This window comes from Hyperolius riggenbachi, chromosome 11 (assembly GCF_040937935.1).
Source record: "Hyperolius riggenbachi isolate aHypRig1 chromosome 11, aHypRig1.pri, whole genome shotgun sequence".
Taxonomy (NCBI): Eukaryota; Metazoa; Chordata; class Amphibia; order Anura; family Hyperoliidae; genus Hyperolius; species Hyperolius riggenbachi.
The window spans coordinates 233,927,555-233,940,205 of record NC_090656.1 but is presented as its reverse complement, the minus strand read 5'-3'; the positions used below and the strand labels follow the sequence as shown (position 1 = coordinate 233,940,205).

Below are 12,651 nucleotides of genomic sequence, written 5' to 3'. Positions count from 1 at the left end.
ATCCGCCTCTCTACAGAAAATGCAGACCGTCTGACTCAAATTAAAATGAATCAATCCTGGATTGGAAATGACTACGCAACACTCCAGGACCCCAACCAAGTAACATGACCAATGAACATCTGGGATGGTGTTGCGTTTCCGGGCCCTGTTTATTGAACCTCTCATCTGTATTACATTTATGACTGCATGGCGGCAAAAAGCATTGCTGCTATATCCGCACGCTTTTTGTCCACATGCAAGGCCTGGGTTGTTGTGTCTCACAAAGCGTGGCCTTCTCCTCCTGCGCCTGCTCCTGTTCCATCACGTCTGCTGCTGCTGGGTTAGCGTTGCCGCGTGGTCCCTGTTTATTGAACCACTTATCTTTATTACATTTATGACTGCATGGCGGTACAAAGCATGCTATCCGCACGCTTCTTGCCCTCATGCAAGGCCTGGGTTGTTGTGTCTCACAAAGCGTGGCCTTCTCCTCCTGCGCCTGCTCCTGTTCCATCACGTCTGCTGCTGCTGGGTTAGCGTTGCCGCGTGGTCCCTGTTTATTGAACCACTTATCTTTATTACATTTATGACTGCATGGCGGTACAAAGCATGCTATCCGCACGCTTCTTGCCCTCATGCAAGGCCGGGGTTGTTGTGTCTCACAAAGCGTGGCCTTCTTCTCCTCCTGCGCCACCCTCCTCCTGTTCCATCACGTGTGCTGCTGCTGGGTTAGCGTTACCGGTCCCTTTTCCTGGAACCTCTTATATGTATTACATTTATGACTGCATGCCGACAAAAAACATGTTACCTGTGCAAAGAAAACAGACATTTCCCGCATTTAAAAGACAGTTTTCCCTTTGAAACTTTAAAATCGATTTTCTCAAAAACTATAAGCTCTTTTTGCTAATTTTTTTTTCCTCTTGTACCCACTCCCAAGGTGCACATACCCTGTAAATTTGGGGTATGTAGCATGTAAGGAGGCTTTACAAACCACAAAAGTTCGGGTCCCCATTGACTTCCATTATGTTCGGAGTTCGGGTCGAACACCCGAACATCGCGGCCATGTTCGGCCTGTTCGGCCCGAACCCGAACATCTAGATGTTCGCCCAACACTATTGGTAACCAGTCTTATCACCCGAACGATAGTCTGTACACACGTCGGATTTGACGCGGAAATGTCCGAACGACGGAACGTTGAAACGACGGGTCGTTCGCTAAAATCCGACGTGTGTATGGGCCTTAATGCAGCACTAGACAAGTAAGCTTGTTCTGGGCTTGAAGCGGTTATATTCTAGTTTAAAAGGCTGCCAAGATAAAAGACTGGAACACAGATACTGTCCTTATTTACCTCATTTGTAGAAATAATTCTTTGTCCTCATCTCTTCCAATAGTCAATTTAATGTTGTTTGTTCACAAATGAACACGGCTGGCCCTTGATTAATGAGTTTAGTCACTCCCTGTGTGTGCCAAGTGCCCCCTTGTTGCCCGTTAAAAAGGCATTATTAATTAGCAGAGATCTCAGGCTTGTTGCTAAGAGCAGGAAAACATAGCGGACCCAAACACACATACGGCAATATTCTGGGTATTAACCCACTTATAATGGGTTGGCCGTGCCAAGCCAGGTCGGAGGACCAGCTTATTATAAAAAAATAAATAGATTGGCAAACTACACATAGAGCAATAGCTTCATGTAGGAATAACATATAGGAGAACTTCATTGGAAATGTATGTTCTCATCCCCATAGACTTAAAATACTTGTGTCAAAAAATCTGCTTACTTGTGTATATGTTTTTGGTAAACGTTCTAACGCATGTAAAAATGAAAACTTTAGTAAAAATCATGGTCATATTCGTTCAGCACTGATTCTGAGGTACCGTAAAATTTCTTCTATCTGATTGGTTGCTAGAATTTAGCCTATCCTCTTTCTGTACCTTTTTTTATTTTCTCTCATTTAGCTTGTCTCATTTCTATTATCAGTCATTCCTGCTTCCTCTCGAGTCATTTCCTCTTCACTACCACTGAGCACTACCTACACTTGTATAATTTCCTCTTCACTACCACTGAGCACTACCTACTCTTGTTTCATTTCCTCTTCACTACCACTGATTTGTGCCTATTCTTATGTAATTTCCTCTTTATTACCACTGAGCTCTGCCTACTCTTGTGTCATTTCCTCTTCACTACCACTGAGCTCTGCCTACTCTTGTGTCATTTCCTCTTCACTACCACTGAGCACTGCCTACTCTTGTGTCATTTCCTCTTCACTACCACTGAGCACTGCCTACTCTTGTGTCATTTCCTCTTCACTACCACTGAAAACTGCCTACTCTTGTGTCATTTCCTCTTCACTACCACTGAGCACTGCCTACTCTTGTGTCATTTCCTCTTCACTACCACTGAGTGCTGCCTACTCTTGTGTCATTTCCTCTTCACTACCACTGAAAACTGCCTACTCTTGTGTCATTTCCTCTTCACTACCACTAAAAACTGCCTACTCTTGTGTCATTTCCTCTTCACTACCACTGAGCACTGCCTACTCGTGTCAGTTCCTCTTCACTACCACTAAAAACTGCCTACTCTTGTGTCATTTCCTCTTACTACCAATGATTTCTGCCTATTCTTACATAATTTCCTCTTCATTACCACTGAGCACTGCCTACTCTTGTATCCTTTCCTCTTTATTACCACTGAGCTCTGCCTATTCTTTTGCAATTTCCTCTTCATTACCACTGAGCTCTGTCTTTTCTTGTGTCATTTCCTCTTACTACTGATCTCTGCCTACTATTGTATTATTTCCTCTTCACTACCACTGATCTCTGCTTATTCTTATGTAATGTCCTCTTCATTACCACTGAGCTCTGCCTACTCCTGTGTCATTTCCTCTTCACCATCACTGATCTCTACTTACTCTCGTGTCATTTACTCTTCACTACCACTGATCTCTACCTACTCGTGTCATTTCCTCTTCACTACCACTGAGTGCTGCCTACTCTTGTGTCATTTCCTCTTCACTACCACTGATCTCTATTTACTCTTGTGTCATTTCCTCTTCATTACCACTGAGCTCTGCCTACTCTTGTGTCATTTCCTCTTCACTACCACTGATCTCTGCCTACTCTTGTGTCATTTCCTCTTCACTATCACTGAGTGCTGCCTACTCTTGTGTCATTTCCTCTTCACTACCACTGATCTCTGCCTACTCTTGTGTCATTTCCTCTTCACCATCACTGATCTCTACTTACTCTCGTGTCATTTCCTCTTCACTACCACTGATCTCTACTTACTCGTCTCATTTCCTCTTCATTACCACTGAGCTCTGCCTACTCCTGTGTCATTTCCTCTTCACCATCACTGATCTCTACTTACTCTCGTGTCATTTCCTCTTCACTACCACTGATCTCTACCTACTCGTGTCATTTCCTCTTCACTACCACTGAGTGCTGCCTACTCTGTCATTTCCTCTTCACTACCACTGAACTCTGCCTACTCTTGTGTCATTTTCTCTTCACTACCACTGAGCATTGCCTACTCTGTCATTTCCTCTTCACTACCACTGATCTCTATTTACTCTTGTGTCATTTCCTCTTCATTACCACTGAGCTCTGCCTACTCCTGTGTCATTTCCTCTTCATGATCACTGATCTCTACCTACTCTTGTGTCATTTCCTCTTCACTACCACTGATCTCTGCCTACTCTTGTGTCATTTCCTCTTCACTACCACTGATCTCTACTTACTCGTGTCATTTCCTCTTCACTACCACTGAGCATTGCCTACTCTTGTGTCATTTTCTCTTCACTACCACTGAGCATTGCCTACTCTGTCATTTCCTCTTCACTACCACTGATCTCTACTTACCCTTGTGTCATTTCCTCTTCACTACCACTGATCTGTACCTATGTTTGCATATATGCATATAAAAAAAGGGTGCTGGAGGCTAGTGGGTGAAAAGGGCACCACCATAGATTCTAATGCAATTATCATTAATATCGTGAAAAAAGCAGAAAAAAGGGCCACCCGATAAATATCGTTAACAACATTAGAACATTCAAGTTTTTGAAGTATGTTATTGCTTTAGAAGCTTGCAACGTTATAGTTTGTGTCATATTATTTTGTTTGCATGTACAGATTTTACATTATCAAAGATATTATTGTTACTAGGTCTAAAAGGGTGTTTATGGTTAGGGTTAGCCACCAGGGAGAGTAGTTACGGTTAAACATCACCCGGGGGGCAGTTAGGGTTAAGCAACACGGGGGTGGTTAGAGTTAGGCACCACTGGGGGGGTTGGTTAGAGTTAGACACCACCAGGGAAGTGGTTAGTTTTAGGCAGCACCGGTGGTGGGTACTGTGGGAGAGAAGGGTTAGGTTAAGGTGTATTGTTGAATTACATTACAATTTTTAACGTTAATATATTTTTGTTATCAATTCCCGTCTTTTTTTTGTAAACTATTTATCGTTAACCGATTTAGTCAACGATGTTTATTGTTATTGAGATTTCATTATTCAATGGCGCCATTTCGTTATCTAATCAGGCCCTTTTTTCCTGGCGCCCTTTTTTATGCACTCTATATAAGTTAGTTCTTGTAGACTGGGAAGAAAAATTATCTTCAACTGAAGTATTTAACATTAGTCATAATGTTGCATGAAAGGTAGCCGCGTATTATCTAATTATGGTCCTGGAATTAGTGAAAGCGCGGAAGATGCACAGGATGAATCACATTACTCTGAGAAGTGCGCAGATGAAATTACTCTGATTGGGAAAACAAGTTTTATTCTACTAACGAGGTTAAGGAGGTTGCAAATCTCTTTAGAGGCATGAATGGATGTGCGACGCTCAAATTATCTATTAACGAAAAGAGTCACAGAAGTCATGCAGATTTATTCACAAGAGTGTTCATGAAAGGAGGTGCAGATCCAATTAAATTGAAAATAATACTTAAAAAAAAAAGTGATGTTAGGTTTCAAAGGGAACGCATAGGTTATAAATAGGGGTGCTCATTCGGATTTTGCAGGGTTGAAATTTTCGAAAATGGTTGTGGTTCTGCTGCAGGAAGTAGATTATTGGCGGCTATGGAGGGCAGATCACATGGGAGACCTGGGCGGCTAGGCATAGGTGTCTGCTGTTCCTTGCATGGAGGGGAGGGAAGAGCACCGGAGGGGGCTCTAGGAGAGGAAGGGAGGAGAGATATCAGGTTCCCCCTCTGGTGAACAGCTGTAGCCCTCCCCCAGCGACGTCTGCTGTGATGCCGCTTTGGGCTCCCAGATGAGCCCATATCCCACACTTAGCCGCCCCACTGCACACACGCACAGTTTGCAGAGAAAAGAGGGCGGCTATGGACAAAACTTGCGATGGGCAGCTGACTTTTAGGAGTGGAATAGATAGATGGCTCATTAACCATGGCTGGCCTTATCATTCTGGCACCCTAGGCACTGGCCTTGGGGGTCTTCCCAGAAATATGGCACTACTTGCTGCAGGTGGTCCTGTTGGCCCCGCCTGTCTGGTGCTGCTGCAGCCTGCTTGCTCAGCTAAGCTCCATAGGCCAAGGAGCCAATGAACCTATGGTCACTGTGAGCCGATTACAGTGATCACATTGGCCTTAAAGGGAACCAGAGATGAACGTTTCACACAAAATAAACATATCAGTTGATAGCTTGTAAAGAATAAATGCTCTCCCTGATAATTTCGCCGCTCTGGTGTGCCTTTTTTAGTGTTTTTTATCCATTATTGCTCCAGGAAAAATCAAATATGGCCGCCGGCTCATATCCCTTCTCCTTCCAGGTTATGAGTTGTTCTGGATGTTCTGTCTAGGCTATATGAGACTAGGCTGCTATCTAGGCTATATGAGAAAGGCTCATCTGTGTGCTTTAATTTTGGTATGATGTACAGCTGCCTGTAGGAAGTGTCTCTCATAGGAATGAAACAGCAGTCATCATCATTATCTATGCAGAGTGCAGACAGAGCACACAGGGATCATATTGCAGCCACAGAGCTTCTCTCTCAGCAGGAACAGCCCCTCCCATGTCATCACAGCTCTCAGTATGCAAAGCAGGAAATCTAAGCCAGGAGGGGGAAGGCTTGGGCTTGAAAAGACTCCACAGAAGAGTGACTCAGCTATAATGATTCCAGGTCAAACCTCGACTGAGCCAGTCGGGGATTCTTATCACAGTTGCTAATAGACTAATTAAGCAGATAAGAATGAAACTAAAAGTAGGGTAGGTTTTTACTGTCATGTTTCCACTGATAAATGTAATAAAATACATGAGGGTGCTTCATCTCTGGTTCTCTTAATTCACTAAGATCATGCTGGTGATAAAAAGGCAAGTGAAAATTTACCACATAGGCCAAGTGTTAGTGTTAATCCACTAAAGAAGCTTGCCTTATTAAGGTGTAGTGATATATTTTCACAGTGAGAGTGTTGTCTTATCACTTCAGTCCTTAAGTTATCACCTCTGTAGTTATTCTCACATGCAGTATATAGGGAGGGGAGGAGCACACCGAGACCGGATGTAGCTCCACCCATCCTGCTAAATCCTCTGTCAGGAAGATCACAGCTAGCCTGTGTAGAAAGCCAGAATAGGAGAGAGAGAGAGGCTGTGGCTGGGTATGTGTGTGTGTGGCTGGGTATGTGTGCCTGTGTGTGTGCCTGTGTGTGTGAATTTATGTGTTTGTGTGTGGCAGTGTATATATATATATATATATATATATATATATATATTTATATATATATATATATACGCTTGGTGTCTCTCTCTCTACCCCACTCTGTTTCCCTGCTGTGTATATTTCTCTCTATACAGATTCCCTCTCTGCATAAACCAGTAAATAATAAAGCAGACAGGTCACAATGCTTCACGTTACATTGCAGTCTGTAGTAACACTTCACTTAACGACAGCTCAGGCCAGGTGATAACTCCTCACAAATGTTACACTTGCTTCCTTCTCGGTGAATTAACAGCCTGTCTTTAACTTTAGAATTCTGTAGTTATTTTAAGGATTGAAACCTTAACTTTAGAAATCCCTCCTTAACTTAAAGACAGAAGTGTTAACTTTAGCTTTGCCTGGGGTAAATTGTTTAGTGAATACTACATGCCTTATCATCATGGTGATAACTCTAGAAACAGCTCAGAAACAGGAGATGAGCTTAGTGAATTGAGGCCAAGGGTTTGGTCCGCTAGGCTCTGTGAATTTGTGAAGGCCGTGGCTCCTCCATAAGGCTGGTGGCAGTATTTGCTTCAGAAACCTCGGACCGATTTTCCTCTGTACTTCAGCCCTCATCCCTTCCTCCCTTTGCAGCGTTTCAGTGTGATGTGTAGCGGCAGAGACAGATTGGCCGCCATGCGCATGTAATGAGTAACAGAGCCTCTGCACAGCCTGCCGGGCCTTCTCCTCTCCACCATAATCTCTGGCATTAGAATACATAAAAAATAGATTGCATGCTCCCGTCCCTCTCATCTAACGGAGAAGTGTACAAAGAAGCAATCACAGCTAAGAGTGGGCAAAATTGTCTTGCAAAAATGGATGAGGGCAAAGCGAAAGACTGCTTCTGGTGGAGAGACAAAAAGTGCATAATATGTATTTTCAGATAGTGTCAGGAGCTGGAGAAAATCAGAGAGGAGGATCATAAAATTTATCTAAGGTGGCCATACACTGGTCGATTTGCCATCAGATCCTCCAACAGATAGATCCCTCTCTGATCGAATCTGAGAGGGATCGTATGGCTGCCTTTACTGCAAACAGATTGTGAATTGATTGCAGCATGAAACCGATTCACCATCAGTGAAGTTGCTGTTGAAGCCGCCCCCCCTCCCCCGTCAGCTATACATTACCTGATCCGGCCGGCGCGACTCCCCGCTGTCACTGCTGTCTCTTCTCCGCTGGGTTACGGACCGTCTGGCTTCACATCTTCCTGTCTGGGGAAGTTTAAACAGTAGAGGGCGCTCTACTGTTTAAACTTCCTGTCGGGACAGGAAGTGAAGCCAGCTGGAACCCGGGGGCCCAGCGGAGAATAGACAGCAGTGACAGCGGGGAGTCGGACATTCGAACGCTCCTATCGACGCACTCCCGACCCGACGGCGATCGAGCGAAATCTTCCGCACGGATAGATCGACGGGAACGATCGATTTCGGATGGAAATTGATCGTTCTGTCAGCGTTTGCGCAACGATTTCACAGCAGATTCGATCAGTGATCATATCTGCTGTATATCGGGGGGGAAATCGTTAGGTGTATGGGCCCCTGCTGGAAATACACGGTTAGATTTTGAGCCATTTAGATGGCTCGATAGATAATTTCCAACATGTCTGATCTCGCGCCCGATCGTTTCCGCCCTCGATTTTGCACGGGGAACAATGGGAAAAGATGAGAAAAAAAAATGAAAGGAAGATAAAAGAATTTGGTGCAAAATTGAGCGGGGAATCGATCGGGCGGGATAACCGAGCCTCAAAAACGTACCGTGTATTCCCAGCACTAGTCTTTATCTGTAGGGGCCGATCCAATTCCCTTTTTCTCCTAGGAGAGATTTCACAGCTTATCACTGAAAGCTCTTCAATCAAGCAAGGGAATACTCAGAATATTTATGGCAGTACTTTTTCACCTACTTTTTGATACTTTTTCAAAGGCAGACCACTTAAATCGTTATTTTAAACATTATATGAAAATGATCTTCTAGAAGAAAAGGAGGAAAAGGTGAATTGGATCAGGCTGTTAGGGCCATAGGCAATTCACTATTTCTCCTAGGAGATAATTTTTCATCTTCGACTTAGTAGAAGTTTTTAGCACTTAGAAATACAAAAAGTACCAAAAAGTAGTAGAGTAAGTTCTATCAAAATTATTTTGAGTATTTTTTTTTTTTTTTTTGCTCGCTGGTGGTTTAAAGGGCATTTTATTAACAAGTTTGAAAATATCACCTAGGCGAAAACTGAGAAGAAAAAGGTAACTGTATATGGGCCGTAGTGTAATTCAGATACCCATATGCAATCCACCTTTTCCCTGAGATTTCTTCAGGTGATATTTTCGCAACTTGTAAATAAAATGCCTTTGAAGCCACCAGCAAGAAAACACTAATAGGGCTGGTGCACACCGAGCGGCTTTTTGGGCGTTTTCAGATCCGCTTGCGGCTGCGGATATGCTTGGTCAATGTATCTCAATGGGGTGGTGCACACCAGAGCGGGGGGCGTTTTGCAGAAACGAAAAATGCCTGGGTGAGGCATTTTTTGGATTTCGGATGCGTTTCTGCCTCAATGTTAAGTATAGGAAAAACGCAAACCGCTCTGAAAAACGGCACTTCAGAGCGGTTTTGCAGGCGTTTTTGTTACAGAAGCTGTTCAGTAACAGCTTTACTGTAACAATATATGAAATCTACTATACTGAAAACCGCAGCAGCAATGCGCAAAACGCTAGCAAAACGCCTCATAAAAATAAAAAAAAGCGTTTAAAAATCTGCTAGCATTTTGCGGATCTGCTAGCGGGTTTTGGTGTGCACCAGCCCTTACTGAAAATAATTGCTGCAGTACTTTTCACATACTTTTTGTTACTTTTCCATTGCGAAGTACTAAAAAGTCATTTTAAATGAAAGATGAAAAATGATCTCCTAGAAGAAAAAGTGAATTGCATATGGGCTAGAGCAGCCCTTTTCAACCTTTCTACCCTGGAGGAACCCTGCAAATAACTTTTGGATCTCAAGGAACCCCTGCAAACAATTTTTTGATCTCGAGGAACCCCTGCATTTATTTTTCAGGAAGCATGGTCTTTAAAAGTATGTGTGGCTCTTTATTTCACTTCCCCCATTACACTGCCACTCATTATAGTGTCTCCTGAGCCCCCAATTTTGTGCTTCCTGTTACAGTAACACCTATTATGGTGTGCTTTATTATACTTCCCCCACGATGGAGGGCAATGCCAGGGAACCCCTTCAGAGTACTCAAGGAACCCTGGGGTTCCAGGGAACCCTGGTTGAGAAAGCCTGGGCTAGAGTGTTTATTTGTTTGATAATTGAAAGTGGACAAACCAAATTATTATTATTATTATTTACAATAGTATCTACAGTGTATAGCACCGACCTATTCCGCAGCTCTACAGACTATATAGTCTTATAAATATATTATCATAATGGTACGTACACACTGGCGACTATGGTCGTTTGAAACAACAGCTTAAGGATCGGTCTGCCGACAATCGGGTAAAGAACTTTACCAAACGATCATTAAGTACAACGATGAACGAACAATATCAGCACAATGAGAAAATACCATGCTCTAGGCCTCCCACACAACCCCCCCTCCCCTTCTGCCCCTGTGACCGCTGCATGTCAGCGAGCATTCCCGCTCACTGGCCCTGTCCTCCTGCTCTAACAGCCGCCCACGTGCTGAGCATGAGCGGTGCAACAAAAGCACAGACACAAGGACAAAGGAGAAGGACGCAGGGACACAGGAGGAGGAGGCAGGGACACAGGAGGAGGAGGCAGGGACACAGGAGGAGGAGGCAGGGACACAGGAGGAGGAGGCAGGGACACAGGAGGAGGACGCAGGGACACAGGAGGAGGAGGCAGGGACACAGGAGGAGGAGGCAGGGTAACAGGAGGAGGAGACAGAGGGGGAGGACGCGGGGACACAGGGGGAGGATGCAGGTACACAGGGGGAGGACGCAGGGACACAGGCGAAGGATGCAGGGACACAGAAGGAGGACGCAGGGACACAGAAGGAGGACGCAGGGACACAGAAGGAGGACGCAGGGACACAGAAGGAGGAGGCAGGGACACAGAAGGAGGAGGCAGGGACACAGGAGGAGGAGGCAGGGACACAGGAGAAGGACGCAGGGACACAGGAGAAGGACGCAGGGACACAGGAGAAGGACGCAGGGACACAGGAGAAGGACGCAGGGACACAGGAGGACGAAGCAGGGACATAGGAGAAAGACGTAGGGATATAGGAGAAGGACGCAGGAACAAAGGAGAAGGACGCAGGGACACAGGAGAAGGATGCAGGGACACAGGACAGAGACACAGGAGGAGGCAGGGACACAGGAGGAGGACGCAGGGACACAGGAGGATTATTAGGTAGGATATAAAAAAAATATTTTTGGGACCATAAGATCCACTTTTTCTCCCCTAAAATTGTGACACATAAGAACACGTAAGGAGTAATGTTAAGAAGGTCCACCGCTGCCTTTCATGCAATTTTTAACAATTTTAGTTAATTTTACTCTTTTGGCGCCTCTGTTTACTACATAGAATATACTTGTGTCCACCCTGGTGGAGGAGTGTTATACCCCCTTTTTTCCTCTCCACAGAGAGTGACTTCTTAATCCTGAGTGGGGACACGTCTAATCTCCCCACCTGCATTTACAGTGGTTGCCTTTGAGGTATCCCTGGTTTGTGAGTATTTACTTTTATACTCCTTTAACATATACAATTACCAGTACATACTACGCTATATTGGGCTCTTTGTGTTCCCTCCCTTCTGTTACTAATACATAAATAGGACCCACATTTTCTCTTTAGTGTCTCCCCTAAATTCCCAACATAGCACAGGGTGACCTCTATCGGAAGGATTCGAACCTCAGATGATACATTGGTGGGCTGTGTTGCCTCGGCGCTGAAGACCTTCCTTGTTAATGCATCTCGGCTTATGAAACCAGGCAGGAGATACACATCGCCATCCAACATGCTGGTACAACAGAGCCGGGATGAAGATATCAAGCGTGTCGCCACGGTAACACTAATTACGCTGATCATCCTGCTTTGCATAAAATAGAAATGAAAAAAAAAGCAGAGCTGATTTATTCAAGCAGAGCGAAGAAAAGCCTGAAAGAGTGATGGCGGAAGTCATTTGGTAAACGGCTGGAATAGGAGCCTCCGCTTGGTTCCGTGATGTTCGGAGAAAAATACCACGGGAACATTTCATATCAGAGTCTAGGCATGGTCAGAAGTGCAGATTTCCTAATTCCGCAGAAATTCCGCCTTTCACCAATGCAAATTTCTGCCACCGATGTATTCCGACGGTATTACAATTTTCGCAAGTTTCCGTGGAAAATTCTGCTTACCGCGCTACAAATCATCATTCTGTGATTGGATTATTTATTCCGGGACTTCTGATTGGCTTTAAAATTACCGACTATTTTGTACTAAAGTGAATTTAAGTTTAACATTTTGGAAACTGCAAGTTATATATACTGTATATACTGGTAGACCTAGGCAAACATACCAGGCTCTAGGCCTCCCACACAACCCCCCTCCCCTTCTGCCCCTGTGACCGCTGCATGTCAGCGAGCATTCCCGCTCACTGGCCCTGTCCTCCTGCTCTAACAGCCGCCCGCGTGCTAAGCATGAGCGGTGCAACAAAAGCACAGACACAGGGACACAGGAGGAGGACGCAGGGACACAGGAGGAGGACGCAGGGACACAGGAGGAGGAGCCAGGGACACAGGAGGAGGAGGCAGGGACACAGGAGGAAAAGGCAGGGACACAGGAGGAGGACGCAGGGACACAGGGGGAGGACGCAGGGACACATGGGGAGAACGCAGGGACAGAGGAGGAGGACGCAGGGACACATGGGGAGGACGCAGGGACAGAGAAGGAGGACGCAGGGACACATGGGGAGGACGCAGGGACACATGGGGAGGACGCAAGGATACAGGGGGAGGACGCAGGGACACATGGGGAGGATGCAGGGACAGAG

At 45.1% G+C, this 12,651-nt stretch overlaps 1 protein-coding gene across 4 annotated transcripts in view; it reads right to left on the bottom strand.

Moving 5' to 3' along the window:
* Positions 1-12,651, bottom strand: part of LRRC4C (leucine rich repeat containing 4C) — a 1,282,052-nt gene that overhangs the window by 601,489 nt on the left and 667,912 nt on the right. The window lies entirely within an intron of this gene.